The sequence below is a fragment of the Thunnus maccoyii genome, chromosome 18 (genome assembly GCF_910596095.1).
Source record: "Thunnus maccoyii chromosome 18, fThuMac1.1, whole genome shotgun sequence".
Lineage (NCBI taxonomy): Eukaryota > Metazoa > Chordata > Actinopteri > Scombriformes > Scombridae > Thunnus > Thunnus maccoyii.
Window position 1 is genome coordinate 15,614,525 of NC_056550.1, and position 15,694 is coordinate 15,630,218.

The 15,694-nt window shown below is 41.1% G+C and overlaps 1 protein-coding gene across 2 annotated transcripts in view; it reads right to left on the bottom strand.

The window, feature by feature from the left end:
- The window catches only part of LOC121883413 (mitochondrial import inner membrane translocase subunit tim16-like), a 116,231-nt gene that overhangs the window by 20,166 nt on the left and 80,371 nt on the right, over positions 1 to 15,694 (bottom strand). The gene's annotated exons all lie outside the window — the stretch shown is intronic.

Sequence of the window (15,694 nt, forward strand, 5' to 3'; positions counted from 1 at the left end):
AATATGAAAGCAAAACAAAGCAGCTGGTCGTTTATTTCTCAATTTTAGGTGGACAGATTTCTGAATTTGAAGACTTTTAAAATCCTAACAAGTTACCAAAGACTAAAAAAATGTATAATATATATTTTGGAGATTACAGTTGTAGACAAGCATGATTATAATCAATTTTCCCTCATAAGGTTTAAATTACAGAATCACTTTTAGATTAGATCATACAAATAAAACATTTGATGTAATCAAAACAATTTTGACTAAAGCCACACCAACTCTGGATTTGTGAGGTCGATTCCAACAGTAATATTCTTAAGTCAAGGATCCTTTGCCTTTGTTATTAACAAACTGTAATGAGGACATGTGCTAAACGGGACATTTTACAGTTGAAAAATTAACACGTCAGTGCTCTTTGGTAGACAAATTTTGCAATGGTGACACTGTTTCTAAACCACCATAAACATATCTTTGGCATTTCTGTATTACAAATTCTTGTTACTTATTGGCCAAACTATATGCTGATGAGCTAATATCGATCAGCTCTAATTCTGGCTCATCTAAAGGTCATACTGAATAAATCTCCACCCATTACAAATGATGTATTCTGTGCAGACTCGTTTCTTCTCTGTCATCCACCCCCCTCCCTTCTTCCTTTTCAGTCCCTCGCTTATGTCATCCCATTCAGTGAGAGTGAGTGAGTGGTGCGGCACTATCACTGAGCACGAACTGTGAACTCCGACAGTCCGCTTTATCAGCCCTCCTGCCTTCACAGACCGCAGGCCTGCAGCTCGTTCTGCCGTGCTGGCTCGCCTCTGCCCTCCTGTCGGGCAGAGTGAAACTAGAGCTGCTGTGGCCATAAAACAATGTTTGGATTATCACACAGGGTCGCAGGAACACTCGGGGTGGGTCACAGCAAAAACAGTGCATGTGTTGTTTCTTCGATTCACTGATTTCTGAGTTTGAGTGTGAGGGTGCATATTAGTTTCCCCAGTAGGTCCAGTAAACATTAGGTCAACACACTGTTACAATATTCTTTATGGCTTCATAGTCAATGACAGCTAAGGTCTTATTTTGTGAGGTTCAATAACTCAAAGTCGACATATTTTGGCGCCTCAGGAGCCTATTGGTTGATACGCACACTACATAACTGCAATGTCAGCATTTTCAATCCCAATCCTGTCTCTCAAACTGTAAATTAAAGGCAAAAATGGCAAATAGTAATGCCAAAAAAGAAGATTAGATATTAGCTATATAGATATTAGAAGCTGTAGGATTTAGTTGTGTTGGTGAAATAATTTAGTATCAAACTGTGGCTGACACAAATACCATCATAGATTTTTCTTCAAATCTTAAGTGTTGTTGAATTTGGGTGCCGTTGTGTTGGCTGTATGTGTTAGTGTTCACATTTAAGAAAAAAGGCATTTCAAAAATACTAGAACATGAGGTTATCTGTTAATCTCCGCTATTTTCATTTAATAAATTGAAACTGTAAATCAATTTTAACACCATCCACTCATTTTCAATAACATTTTAGGCCTTATTTTATCTTCCCCACACATACACACTATCACTGATGCGGCAGATCTGATAGTGTAGAAAATGAATCAGCAAAACTATTTGGTATGTTGAACTGCAACTAAAGAGCTGTATCTCCCATTTAAAAGTATGATCATATGAGCACACGCTTTTTCATTGTCTTAAGTTATCTTCATGATCGCTATCTGATAACGACACGTCATATGACCAGCAGATTATTCATTTGTTCTTATGATAACCCGGCCCTCTTCCTGTCTTTACTGTTTTCTGTGACAGACACTCTTGCTGTTCCAGTGTTATTACTCTTGTGTAAGGGTATTGGACACAGCTAATGGTTTTAAGCACACTTAGGCTGCAGGCCCATGGGTCTTCACATTTCCCAGACAATGGAAGGACCAGTGCGGAATAATCCACTGCTGATTAAAAGGGATTCATAACGGAACAACACTGGACCAGTGAAGCCATCTCCAGGATGGTAAATCCTGGGTTGGTTTCTAGTGTGGTTTAAGAATGTGAAACATTTTCATACAGAGAATTAGAGACGATGGTAAATACAGTCTATAACTGAGTTTAAGATCATGGAAAGATCATCAAAACAGCCAACAAATGGTTTGGCAATTCAGACTTAAAAGCATCATAAATGAGCAGAAATGCCCGAGCAAGCATATAAACAATACATCACAACTAATGAACTTTGTCACCTTTGTAAACTCACAAGTTACACAGAGGAATCAAACCTCTGCACTCATGCCGTCTGAATGTGTAGAAATGTTTCCATTAGCGCCATCAGAGCTCCAAAGCCTGCACTACAGAGGCTAAACCACAGGGTCACAGCGAGGGCAGCTTCAATCTCACAATGGTTGGATGCTACATCACAGTTACACCAGCATTGAACCCAAATTCATATGGTTGTCCACACTTCATTCCCATAGAGGGGATCAAAGTTTCAGACCTGATTGTCTGCCACCTGACTTACATGTGGCTCTATTTCTCATTTGTTTTGTGGACACGAGATGGTTAAGAGAATGATAATTTGGTTTTAATAGCCCCAGTTTGAACCTTTCATGTATCATAATTACATTCAAATCACAGGGCTAAGCATCTGTTTTTCCTCACGGATAATTCCCTGAAAATCTTTGAACAACCCAGAAGGTCATTTAACACAGTTAATGTAAAAAAAAGGAAAGATTTTTAACCAGTTTCCCCAAGTTGCAACTATATTTCCTACAGTAATATGTATGTGTAGCCAAAAATTACTTATGTCCTTCCTCATTTTGTATGACACAGAACATCTTGTATCCAAAATATGAAACAATGGAAAGTAACATTAATGTAGACAAATATACAGTAACTTATAAAAAGAAAATGAGCAGGGGAATTTTTTTTTTTTTTTTAATCGAATGGAGTGTTTTTTCATCCAGATGGTTAGAGGAGTCTTTGACATATCTGTGAATACCTTTAAATAAGCTGTAAATGTCATTTAACAACCTTTTGGGTTATTCAGAGATGAAGAAACAGATCCTTAAGTCTACAAGCTCAAACTCCAGCAAGGTTATTAAAAGCTAAGACTCAGCTCTGCTTGGGGTGGCGGTAAATGCAGCCTGGAAGTCATGATGAGTTCAAGGATGCTCAGCAGGTGTTTGAGTCAAGCTGCACAGTCGCCCCGGTGAGCACTGAAATGTACTGAAGTGCAACATACTTTCTCCTCTGTGTTTGAGGTGTGTGTGTGTGTGTTTAGTTTCCAGTGTGCGTGTGTTTAATAAGTGCGCTGGGCCTGCCTGCTTAGCTACCTTCAGTAGCCAGTTCATTAGAAGGGAATTAGAGTTGACGCACTGCATTACTGAGAGGGAAAGAAAAGCCAGGATTGTTGGTGGAGGGGCCAGCTGTGGCCACGTCTGAGCCCAAGTGACGAGGCTCTCAGATGGGCTGCCAAGCGGCTGCTCTCCCCTCTCTCCTCGCTTCACCGGGCCCCGTCCCTGGCCCCTGACAACCGGCGTACACATGTACAGACACACACGCACGTGCATATAGGCATGCTCAGGATTTAATTAAACTCAGTGAGTCCCATGTCAACAGGTCTGCACTGACCCCTCTGACACCCCCCACACGCTCCCAATTCCACATACAACCGCATGCAAAAAAAAAAATGCCAAAGGGGGGAAAAAAAATGCAAAAGCTTTAGCAGTCATTTTCCTCCTGTCCTCAAGAAACAGAATAATGCTTCATTACCATTCCAACTTGTCATCGGTGCGGCTCAATCTTCACAATGCCACAAGCAGCCACAATCAGTGCCACACATCTCAGCTAATCCTTGTTCACAGAGGAAACAATGACCCCGCAACGAGACAGTCCATTACGCATCAGCCACATATCAGATCTTCACACAATATCAAGTATGTGTAGAAAAACAACCCTTTACAACATAATAGACACTTAGACACATCGCGGGACAACTTAGCACACAGCGCTGTCTGACCGCAAGATGGACAGCATGTCTGTTTTGCATAATGTTGACATGAAGAAAGGAAACCCCAATCTTTATTTTTACAAGAGGAGACACAGAGAGAGAAACCCAGGGCTTCAACTGGTTGAACGTATGACTACACAGACCGATTAAACACGCAGTTCTACTTATCTGAGATGAATAAGAGACATTAGAAGCTCTCTCACATACAAACGCTCATGCAGACGTATAAATGCGTGGTAAACTGGTCCAGACGGGCTGAGCCATAAAGCAGCCGGGTCACTGGTCATAAACTGGCAGGAGCACTCAAACCTTCGACATCCAGCGCTGCTTTGTGGACTGGGAGGGCTCAAGGGTAGACTTGGGTACAGGGGGGAGGGTGGGAATAGCAGGATGTGGGTGGGCATAAAGGTGTCAGGGTAGGACAGACTGAATGAGAGGTCAAGGCGTGAAAATTCTTAATAGGAAACATGAATCTTTTGAATGCACTTTGATAAAAGTAAGACAGCTTGCAGACAGACATTAAAAAGTATGTGTGTTTTCAATCCTGACATGTGCTTGAGTCTGTGTTTGCATCTGCGATGTCTGAGGTGTGTCTCTAAAGGGTTTGTCGACGGCTGCGGAGGTCCGGAAGAGATACGTTCCGCGTTAACCCTGGGGTTCAGCATCAAGGGCCCAGGCTAGATGACCATTAAATAACCTGTTGGCTGGGGCCTGGGAACCGACCTGCAGCCACGACTGCCACAGACGAGAGAAGAGAGAGGAAAGGATGGCACAGAGGACAAAAAGAGAAGGGGTGAGGGTAACAACCATAACGACCATCTGTGCTGTAAGGTCACCGGAGGAAAGTCCGGCTCTCGTCACGGTTGCATTTTAAACATTAAACACAGACAGAGGTCCAAATGTTTCAGAGGAAGCTGTTTTTGCACTCTCAACTAGCAGTTGATGGATTATCATCCAATATTAGTACTTCACAGATGTGCTGTAATCAGCAAAATCTACGCCAATGACGCACAGATAAATTTTGCAGAAATTTACAATGAAACAAGCACTGAATGCCTGCATGACAGCACACCAATTGTCTGAAGAAATATGCTTTCGGCAACATCGAGGCTCCAAAAACATCACCCTTAGTGCGTGACTCTCACAGTGAGTGCAAACTTAGGTTAGTTTGCAAGTTAAAATAAAGAAGCGAATCATGTTTTTTCCATTCCTTTTCATTAATAAATGTCTGTCTCTTCAGAATAAATATGAGTGTTTCATTAGCAGTCCATTAAAGTCCCTCTCTTTCACATGCAAGCCATACCGCCAATGTTAATGCCAAAGACATGGGAATATATTTTTAGAAAATCAATGATGAATAAATAAAAATCATAACAAGACAAATGGAAAATACACCATTTATGATATGATATAAATCAGCAGATACTATAATTATTGGAAATCTAAATTGCACATAATCTGTATCAGTATCTGACCTAAAAATATTCTGTATAAATCTACTTCAATTCAGTGAATAAACCACAAAATACAAATTTCATGCTCTAAATCAGACATGGATATCATGTATTCCATAGTAATTATTCTGCATACCAGAGGAATAACTTAAAAGTAATGATCATAAGTTCAGCCTCGACTTGGCTCCAGTGAGTCAGTCGCTCCACACCGTGCATTGATTTGTTATAGGGAACAAATTGGAGATGATGTCAGTGTTAGGTGCACTCAAGCCTATTTTTCCTTCTGTGGAAAGGCTACAGTCCAAACTGCTGCTGTTCTGCCATGCGCACACTGAACCACCCAATAAAGTCCACTTTAAAAACACAATCCACCAATAACAGGCTCGATGACTGACTTACTGCCCTGTTAAAATCCAGTCCAGCTAAACAGACCGTGGTCGCCCTCGGACGGACACTTGGCCGCTAAAGAGCAACAAGCCAGCCGTTGGTTTGGAGGACGCCACAAGTTAACTGTGATATCACATGACTTGGACATTTAACAAAGTTCTTTTGAACGATGGCAGCGCTTGACCTCGTACCAAAGCTCATACTGGATGATCCAAACCATTTTCAAAACATACTCGCTCTACTGTATATGACTGAGTGTATGTGTGTGTGTGTGTGCATGTGTGTGTGAGACTTTCCTTCATAGACAGCCAAGACAGAATTATTGGAAATGCTAGAACCATAAAACCCAGTAATTTACAGACACACAACATTACTGTTTAATATTTGTTTTTCTTGCAAAGCCTGAGTACGTGTGTGCAAATGAGTGAGAGGGTCAACTCGAGAGACTGAGTGAGAAAAATAAAGAGAGAAACATAAACCTTAAAACAATTCCTTCAGACTTTCTCTTTTTTCCCCCACCGTTTCTGCTCGACTAGAGCTATAAAAACATTCTTGAGGCGTTCAACAGAGCGCCTTTCACCGATCGTCATTTGCACTTGTTTTGACTCCGTGGTGTCTTCGAGTTCTTCTTTATCAGAGTTGGTTAACAGAGGAACGTTTATCAGTTGCTCTGTCTACCAGCCAGTGGGTCTCTTATCTGGGGCACCAAGCGACAGGAGATCTGACTCATCTCTCTGTGACACACATACATCTACCCACACACACACACACACACACGCCTTTGCTAGCTGCGACTATGTGTCTATACTTGCTCTTTCTGGTCCATCTAAAACTCCACTTTTCACTCTTATCGCCACTTCTGATCTGTCTCATATCTTAAAAGCAAACATTCCACTCCTGCTGGATGAAAAACTTTTGCATCTCCATAAAGTCAACATTTGGTGGAAACACAAAAAAAAAAGGTTCACCTCTTTTCAGAGTGACAATTGTGATGTTGCTTTCACTTCTTGGCTGATAAAATTGCTTAGTTCGAGTACAAACATGAAAATCAAGTTAAACATGAAATCAACTGTACACCGCAAGAGAATCCAAAACATACTTGTCCCGCATCACACTGTATGCCAATTTAAAATTTATTTCAGCATCTTACCCTCAGCCTCGCTGTGGCCCGAGGCCCTGCTCCTTACCTTTCCCCCTTTGTCCTGGGTGGACCAACTTTGCACGAAAGCTTGTGTTTTACTGTTAGTGGGTCCAACACACCCACACTAAATCATCTGCTTTAATGACCGAAGCAGGGATGTGTACAGTGAAAACCAATAAAAACCTCACGGGACAGAGCAGATTTACTACAAGTGACACGGTGAAAGATGGCGGGGAGGGAGAAAAATAAGAGAGAAACTAAACGAGACAGAGAGAAGTAAGAGATAAGATTGCTATCACATTTGTGTAGTAAATCAGAACAGCTATTTGTGTCTTCATACCGTCTGCGTACATGTGTCCGTGCACGTGTCCTTATGAGAATGCTTTGAGTTCTATCGTGCCACATCTGGGAGAGTTATTGGACAGAAAGGGAGGAAAAGAAAGTACGAGATTGTTACTGTAGCCTTAACTTGATCGCCCTGATGGGCTGCAACTGGTACGACAAGATTGACTTCTATTCCTATAATACACACACACACACACACATACACACACAGACATTTTTGTTCTCATTTTCCACCATCATTGTGTGTATCTTGGTCAGGAGAAAACCATGTTTTGTGACCACCCATGCAGAGTAACCATTGCTAATGCACAGTTTAGTATTCCAGTCATACATTACAAACATTTCAAGTGTATGAACTTTACATAGTAAATAGAGAGGGGGGGGGGGGGGGGGGGGGGGGGGGTTGGTTTACAAAAAGTAGAAAATATGCATTTGACGAAGAGAGATCTCCCGGTGCAGTCTATGTGGCGCTCATTGAGCCACCATCTCGTAACAATGAGCAGTGCTGACCAGGCGTTTACAAGCCCACATACAGCCTCAGCCTGGGCCCTTCCACCGCTGCATGACAAGGGAGCTTTGAGCAATTTGTTTACACAGCATATGCGTATTCCTCTGGAGGATAAAGCTAAGTGGCGTCCGTGTTGCGTTGAGTTGGACTCAGACGGGCTTTAGCCTCGCAAACTCAGAAGAGGCCGGAGAGACACTTCTAATACCGATAACAATAGGAACAAGATGCTCTCTCTCCTGCTCTTTCTTTTCATTGAATCAACGTCTCTTTGACCTTTCCTCGACGTCAAGGCCGCCACATCCATCATTTCAACTTAACGTTATCAGTGCTTTGTGTCGCAGCCGAAGGAAAGCTCGTTATCTTTGTTCACGTGCGCCTGTGTGTTTGTTTTTATTCAACCTTCTTTATTTAACTAAGCAGGTAATTTTAAAGCTAAACTACTTGTTGATTGTCTTGCAAAACCCAAAAGGGCTTTTGACAGTGACGCAGTATCATCATAAAATATCACAAAACACAGAGAGACAAGAAATAAAGCCTAAATCCATGCAAGGCAGTAATGGCGCCACAAGAGTTTGGAAACAATGTATCAAGGAAAAGACCACACAGTTTGAATGATGGACAACAATGAACAGTGGTAGAAAATTGCAGTGTAACATAGTAAAAGAAGTATTCAATACTTTGAAAGATAGGGAAATGAGACAGAAGGAGAGTATAGAATTACTGCCAAAGAGAAAACCTGTAATACTGTGTGTGCATGTGGCTCAGTATAACTGAGGTTTATACATTTTACAATGTTTTTTAAAATGTCCTCTGTGGATGATCTCAGCATTGAGCCGTGTGCCTCCACACAAGGCACGCTCCCACCACATCATGTGACTGATGATAAGTCCGTGGGGGGGTTGACCAAACATTTCTGTCTGCTGCTCCACTGGACTGAATGGAATCAGACTGACTGTGAGTCAGAGGCTTGGAAATCTTTATTTTCACTCTGCACTCTCTGACACAAAAAACTATGACTGCATAAACACAAAAAGGGATTAGAAACAAATAAAAAAAAAGAAAAAGTGAAAAAGTGAGCCAAATGTGTATAAAAAGATATTTGTACATCACATATTGCTGCATAGGTTTATAAATGTTCGCCTTGATCTATTTTATCACAACATGTAAATGACCCATCTGTAAGCACTGGGCTGAACTTATGTGACCTGTGCAACATAGTTGCTCTCATCCCTCTGATAGGGTTTCTGTAATACAGCAGTGAAGTCATAGTGAACATACTGTAGCTAAGCTGCACTCACTTTGCTTCCCGCACTAAAGCCACAGGCATGCTGCTGTTACTCAATACCTGACATACCAGACTGCAGGGTGTGAGTGGGACCGAGAGGTAGGAAGGAGGGAGCACGGGAGGAAAGGAGGAAATGAAGGAAGAGGATATAAAGGAACAAGGAACAAAGGATGGTTGAGTAAACAAGAAAGAAAGAAGAAAAAAAAGAACAAATGCAAAAAATGAAAAAAAAAAAAATCATGTCTCATCTTGGTTAATGGTGATCATGGGAAAACGCCACTTCTGATGACCCTCAGAGCAACTGAGCGACCAGAGGTCACCCACACGCCCCCCTCACCCCCACCCTCTTCCCTTCGGATCTCACCCCTTCTCCTTAAGGCCTTTCTGCACTCTCTCCTCTTCTATCACTCTTGTCAGAGCCACAGTGATAAGCAGAAATCCCTCTCTTTTAGCTCAAGAGAGCACAGATAACCAGCCGTAATTGTTCTATCCACAAATGCAGGATACCACACAGCTGACACAGAGCCCACATGCGTCTAGTTTAAAAGACATTGAAGGCTAAATGGCTATGAAAAATATGAATCATAGATTTGCTAAGGGAAACATGTTCTCAATCAGCTCGATAATATACGTTGGTAAACCCAGGATTGTTTTCATCCATTTAACAATAAAATGAACACTAATAGCTTGTCCCGCTCTGAGGCGTGCACGGCCCAGCTGTGCTGTCTGTCTCCGTCTCTCTCCTTAATGAGAAGTGCCAGCGTGCGCAGAGTCAACAGACTAGTAAACCTCAATGTGAACTCTGGTCTGACCTCTCTAGGTTTCTGTGTGTTCGCTGTCTCGCCCTCCTCTGAGAGAAACAAACTTCTCCTGCAACTGCAAAAACTTTAGTGTACAGATTCTTGAGGTTCTTGTGTTGAGGGCATTTTAATGTTGTTAATTGACATAACTAGCTCACATGAAGCTCTCAGCTTGCTCTAATGAGGCCGAAATGCCACAAGGGGACCAGAGAGAAATGACAAACAGCCCAAAATCATAATAATAATAAAAAGCACACAAACAAAACAATAAACAAGCCGACAAACGGGAGCCAGAAATTTTTTTTTATGATGACATCCAAGTCTGTGTTCCCAAAGCGAGGTTCGTTAACACAGCCTGTCTGACCCTCCGTCTGACAGAAAAATGGTAAGAAAGGGCAAGATGATATTTTGGGTGACACCCCGAGCCCTTTTCACCCTGGAAATGAAGTTCACTATGGGACACGTATTCCTCCAAGTAACCAGCGATATATGTAAACAAGATAAAATAAAGTGCGCTTGCTATGATAGCGTTATATATGAAAGGTTCCTCTACAGATTGACTTATACTGGGTAAAGCTAGCAAGAGAGGACAGGTGGGAAAAGTCAACATTTCACCTAATGTTTAGACAGGTATGGACTTTTATCAGATCCAGTGCATTTGATTATAGCATTATGTGTTTGTTCTCACACAAACGGTGACAACTTCTGCTTTGAACACACTCATTATTCCCCTCTTTGTTGTCCATATTTCTCCGTCATGCTCAGGTTCCCATTGCAGCCACTAATTAACCATGGATGCTCCTAGCTTCTCCCTCTCCCTTCCCAGGTTTCTTTTCCTCTCTGTGGTGCTCATTCTCATAGACGTTTTTTTGCTAACTACTGGGTGCTAAGGCGCTGTGGGAAGAAAATCAGCCCGGGCTTCGTGAGGAAAACCCGGTCATGTCTCACGACAGCCCACACATTCTGCCGTCAGAACATATTTATGTGTGACAGCAAGACATATAGTTGCGGACAGAGGGGGCAGGGCTTGCACATGCACAAACACACACATGAATACAGATACCAATACATATGCAGATATACTAAACACTAACAAAGGACCTACTCACACTCTCACCTAAGCCTCTAAAGGACACGGAGAGGCTGGGGGAATAATGAGCAGGGGTTGAACTGGGGCTCCATCAGAAAATAACCCCGGATGATCATTCCCAGGCTGTGCTAATGGGAAAACAACCGCCCCCACCCTCCCCCTCTGTGTTTGGGCTCATTAATTGTGCTGAATATTGCAAAATAAGACCTATGCTGTACATTCCCATACCACTTAAGTGTAATAAAGTAATGTTAAAGGAACAGCCCACTGCAAAATGAGATTGTAATCATTATCTAAAAACTTCATAGGACTGCATATAGAGCTGTTTTGCTCCCATACATCCAACTTACACTTGTACTTTACTAATTCAGTTCATGCAAAGATGTCTTTACAGCACAAAAAGACAAAATGCAATCAAGCATTCAGCTTATGCAACAAGTATTCTGCTGGTCTTTTTCTAGTCCATGTGACCAGAGCTTTGTCACTGAGGAAAAATTGGGGAAATTATGACAAATATTGGACTTTTCAGTATAAATTGGCCTTGTTTGGTTTAAAAAATATGCTGCAAAATCTGTTTTAAGAAATGTGATGGACACTTCAAGCTTTTTGTGGCGCTGTAAAAAGATCCTCCTGCTAACTTCAATTCTTCGAAAGAAGGTATGTTTGTTGTTTTGACTGACAATGTGGGGAGTAAGTGAATAAGTGAAATGTCACTCTGTGGTGAACATTTCTCCTAAACTCTCATTCTCACTTACTCTCTTCCTATCAAGAACCTCCTCTGGTTCTTCTGCAGGGACACTGGTTTACTCCTTTGTCTGCCTAAATCACTCGTACCTCTTTTTTGAAATGTAAAAGCCACAGGCATGTTGTGAACAACAAAGCACATACACCTCAAACTGAGACACATGCTCATATTTCTGAATAGATCTATGGACATGATTATGAATTCTATGACTATGTGGTACGACTATATTTATGTCTTCATGGTGGTCTGTGTTTGTTTTTGGCAGGAAGGTGATGTGCTGTTGGGTCACAGGGTCAAGGACAACCCAACAGCACATACTGCTATTATATATACTTATATGCTTTTGTTATATACTATATATTCACAGCATACATTATAGCAAGTATGCACTAAACACATAAATCAGTTTACAGTGAAAATTGAAGTGATTGGGAACATAAAAAAATCAGGAAAAAGTAGGTGGTCATTTGTCACAAGAAATGAACTGTGTTGTAGATCCAAAACAAACATATCCTACGATACAAAGCAAGAACAGATCATTGCTGAGTAATACCGCACTAACTCTGATGTTGGTCTTGGGAACTAAGTTCTAACTTAAAAATGTATGAACAAGCAGACCAGACTGAGAGAGCAATTTTAAGAGTCTAAGAGAGGATGAAGACAGTTTAGTCTGTTTAGAGTCGGCTCCTTTCTGATAAGCTCTTTGTTGCTGTGTGGACTAGGAGTTAATACCAGTACATCAAAGCTTTCGTCAGGAGAAAATAAAGTGTGCGCCGATTTGTAATACACCAGAGTAATTTCTATTTTACAATCATGCCAAAGAATGAATCATGTGACAGGTACACAAGATCTAAAGTGATTCATATCAAATCCATAAATTAGGCAGGCAGATTAGGCAGAGCTGAACATGAAATAAAGTTGAGCTGAGGTATAAAAGCTAGTGTATATCGTGGAGGCAAGAAAAGGTCGAGTGGAGTCAGAGATGATGAAGCAAATGTTAGAGATACCAATGCATCCAAAAAAACAGAGGGCATTAGGGCCTAACAGGGTGGGGAAAGAGAAGGTGATGAAAGTCTGGCTGACAAAACACTTAAGCAGACACACACACATACACACACACACACACACAAAACACAAAGTTGCACACGAGCGAATGAAAAAAAATATTAAAGAAAAAGAGAAAATGTGAGAATACAAGTAAATTCGTAGAGAGGGGACTTAAGAAAGATGCCATCCTTAGGAAAAAACAGACAAAAAGGGACAAGAAGAAGAAATCCGTGTCACTTCCCTAAAAGTCCAGTATGGTGCTGTGTGGATAAGTGCTCTAGCTTTTAAGTGTTAGCAAGCTGCAGTTGGCTCAGCAGCAAACCAGTGTTTTACTGGTTCCCCCTGGGCAGTGTTATGGAGCGGGCTGGATGCTGCCTCACCATCTTTTACTGAGCCAGGGTGATTAGAAGCCCAACATGCTGACAGCACATGCAGTAATGCTGTTACAACCATTAGACTGTGATTTACACCTCCGACCAAGCGCCTGCGACTGTCCTGTAATGTACAAATATGTGGAACAGACTAGAGTAAGGCGTTCCTACTCTGCTGCTCTGGTCATATAAATGCAGAACAGAGTGGACACTTCAAAAGAAGTCGAAACTTGATGAGTAGAGGTGTAACAATGTACAGTGTTTTATGTTGGATAGTTGGATGATGAGTGGAACAATTCTCCACACATGTTCTTCAGTGTTTGTTGAAAACTACAGTGCACTGTTGTTGCGATGATTTGATGTTTCATGTTGTTGTCACCACATCTGGTTGACTGTTTTAAAGAACTTTTTTTTCCTGCTAAGAAACTATTCTAAATGGGTAAAAAAAAAAAAATCAACTCTTTCATCCCAAAGTCGCTTTAATAAAGTGGAATGTTACAATAAATTGTGGGTGGAAATGCAGATAAATCCTCAAGCACTTCTGCTGGATTACCAGTCTACTGAATCATGATACCACCAGTCCTCTATACTGTTTAGAGGTCATGTCCTCAGTATTGTCTCTGGGAATTTGTTGGTTTTAGCAACTTGAGTGGGAATTTACATTCTACAATAACACGATAGGCTGATTCTGTTTTTTTTTTTTTTAATAGAATATCTTTAAATTTGAACATTTTTTATTAAATATTAAATATATTAAATAAATATTAAATCAAATAAACAAATAATGAATTAATTTAGTATCTAAACCATCGTGTAGGGAGATAAACTTTACCGAAAATATAATAAAATAGTTAAATTAATATATAAAATGAAATAAAAGTATTAAAATCAGAAAACTGCAGTCAACCGTAGTCAATAATGTCTTGAATGTCGAATAGAACTAGCAATTTTGTGAATCATTATGCCTGTAATGATGGGCTAGAGATCAAATTTAAGTTTCTATCTGAATTTTTAAAATATAAATCCATCTGGAAAAACATAAATTATATTATTTTACATTGTAAAATTGCAAGAATCTGAAACATCCAAAGCTGCTCCGAACTTTCACAAATATATATTGCTTTTTGCTGCCAAATGGATTTTTATCTTTATCAGAAAATATATTTAAGTAGATTATTCATTTTTGTTTTATGTATTTTTTCCTCCAAGTTCCCACTATCACCACTCCATAATGCATGTTGGCACTGCAACACTGTATTTATTGGTCAATTTACTTATTTTAATCTCACAACCCGCTGTGGCAACTTTCCGTTCATGCTGACTTTGAATCTGAGAAATGTTCTGTGTGCTCAGCAGCTGGCTGTAAAAATCGAGCCACAAATGAGACAGACAGTCGCCAGTCTGTAGGTGTGTCGTTGAGTACCTGAGCTCTGGAGACCCTGGTCTTCCTCGTCATCCAACAAACTCCCCCTCAGTGTACCTGGATAACCTCGGCACTGCTGGTGTAGTTTGCACACAGAGATTTGCAGTAAGTGTGTGTGTGTGATAAAGGTGGAGGGTCAGTGAAGGGAAGGAGCACTGATTTTCTAAGCCTAATACATGTGTGCTAAAGTACAGCAGCGTAAGATTTATTTCTTATCCCCTTTATTTCTTCTTAACATGTATAACTCAGTTGCGGCTATGACTGAGGAGCTACATCTGGACACTGCAGGACATGTGTGAAATCATTTCTCTATTCCTGCAATTTACTGTAATGCTTTGCAGATGGTACCGTGCGTGTGTGTGTGTGTGTGTGTGTGTTACATGGGCAATAACTCCTACAGTAGGAGCAGGAGGAAAGAGAGCAGGAGAAAGGCACGAGCCACAGACTGTGTGGAGACTGCTATCAAAAAGTAAACTGCACAAAATACATAAGCATGGCTAAACAAGTGGAACTAAAGTGTCCCTTGTCCAAAGGATACGGAAGGTGGTGGGTTGGAGGGGGGGGAGTTCAAGAGACATGTGCGACGGCTTCGAGGCCAGAGAGAGGTCTGTTTGTTGAATCTTTTTCTTGTTGGGAGTCTCTACGCCTCCAGCACGAGGACGAGTGACATCAGCACAAGGAGAAGTTTGGCCTGCTTCCAATTATTTATTTTTTTTACAATTTCTTGTCAACATGTGGAGAAAACAGAAACTCCGCAGGAAGGTGCATGTCAAACCAATGCAAGGGTAAAGTATGCAGCACTCTACAATTCTGCGACATGTGGCTAAAAGTACACATCGGAGGTGACACAGTTCCTGAGAGCTATCACCTTACTGCACCTTGTTGGGAAGCCACTCAGGCTGACATTGAAAAAGGCTGCCAGCTGCCGACGGGTAGTTTGTCACTGGCGTTAGGAAGCATTCAATAGCTTTCTCAGCTTGAGGATGGCTCTGTGAATGAAGAAACCATATGTGCAAATATACACTGCACGTACACTGTCAAGGCAACTGTCCCTCATATGTCAATGGATGGCTTCAGAACAGATAAGATTAATTAATAACTTGG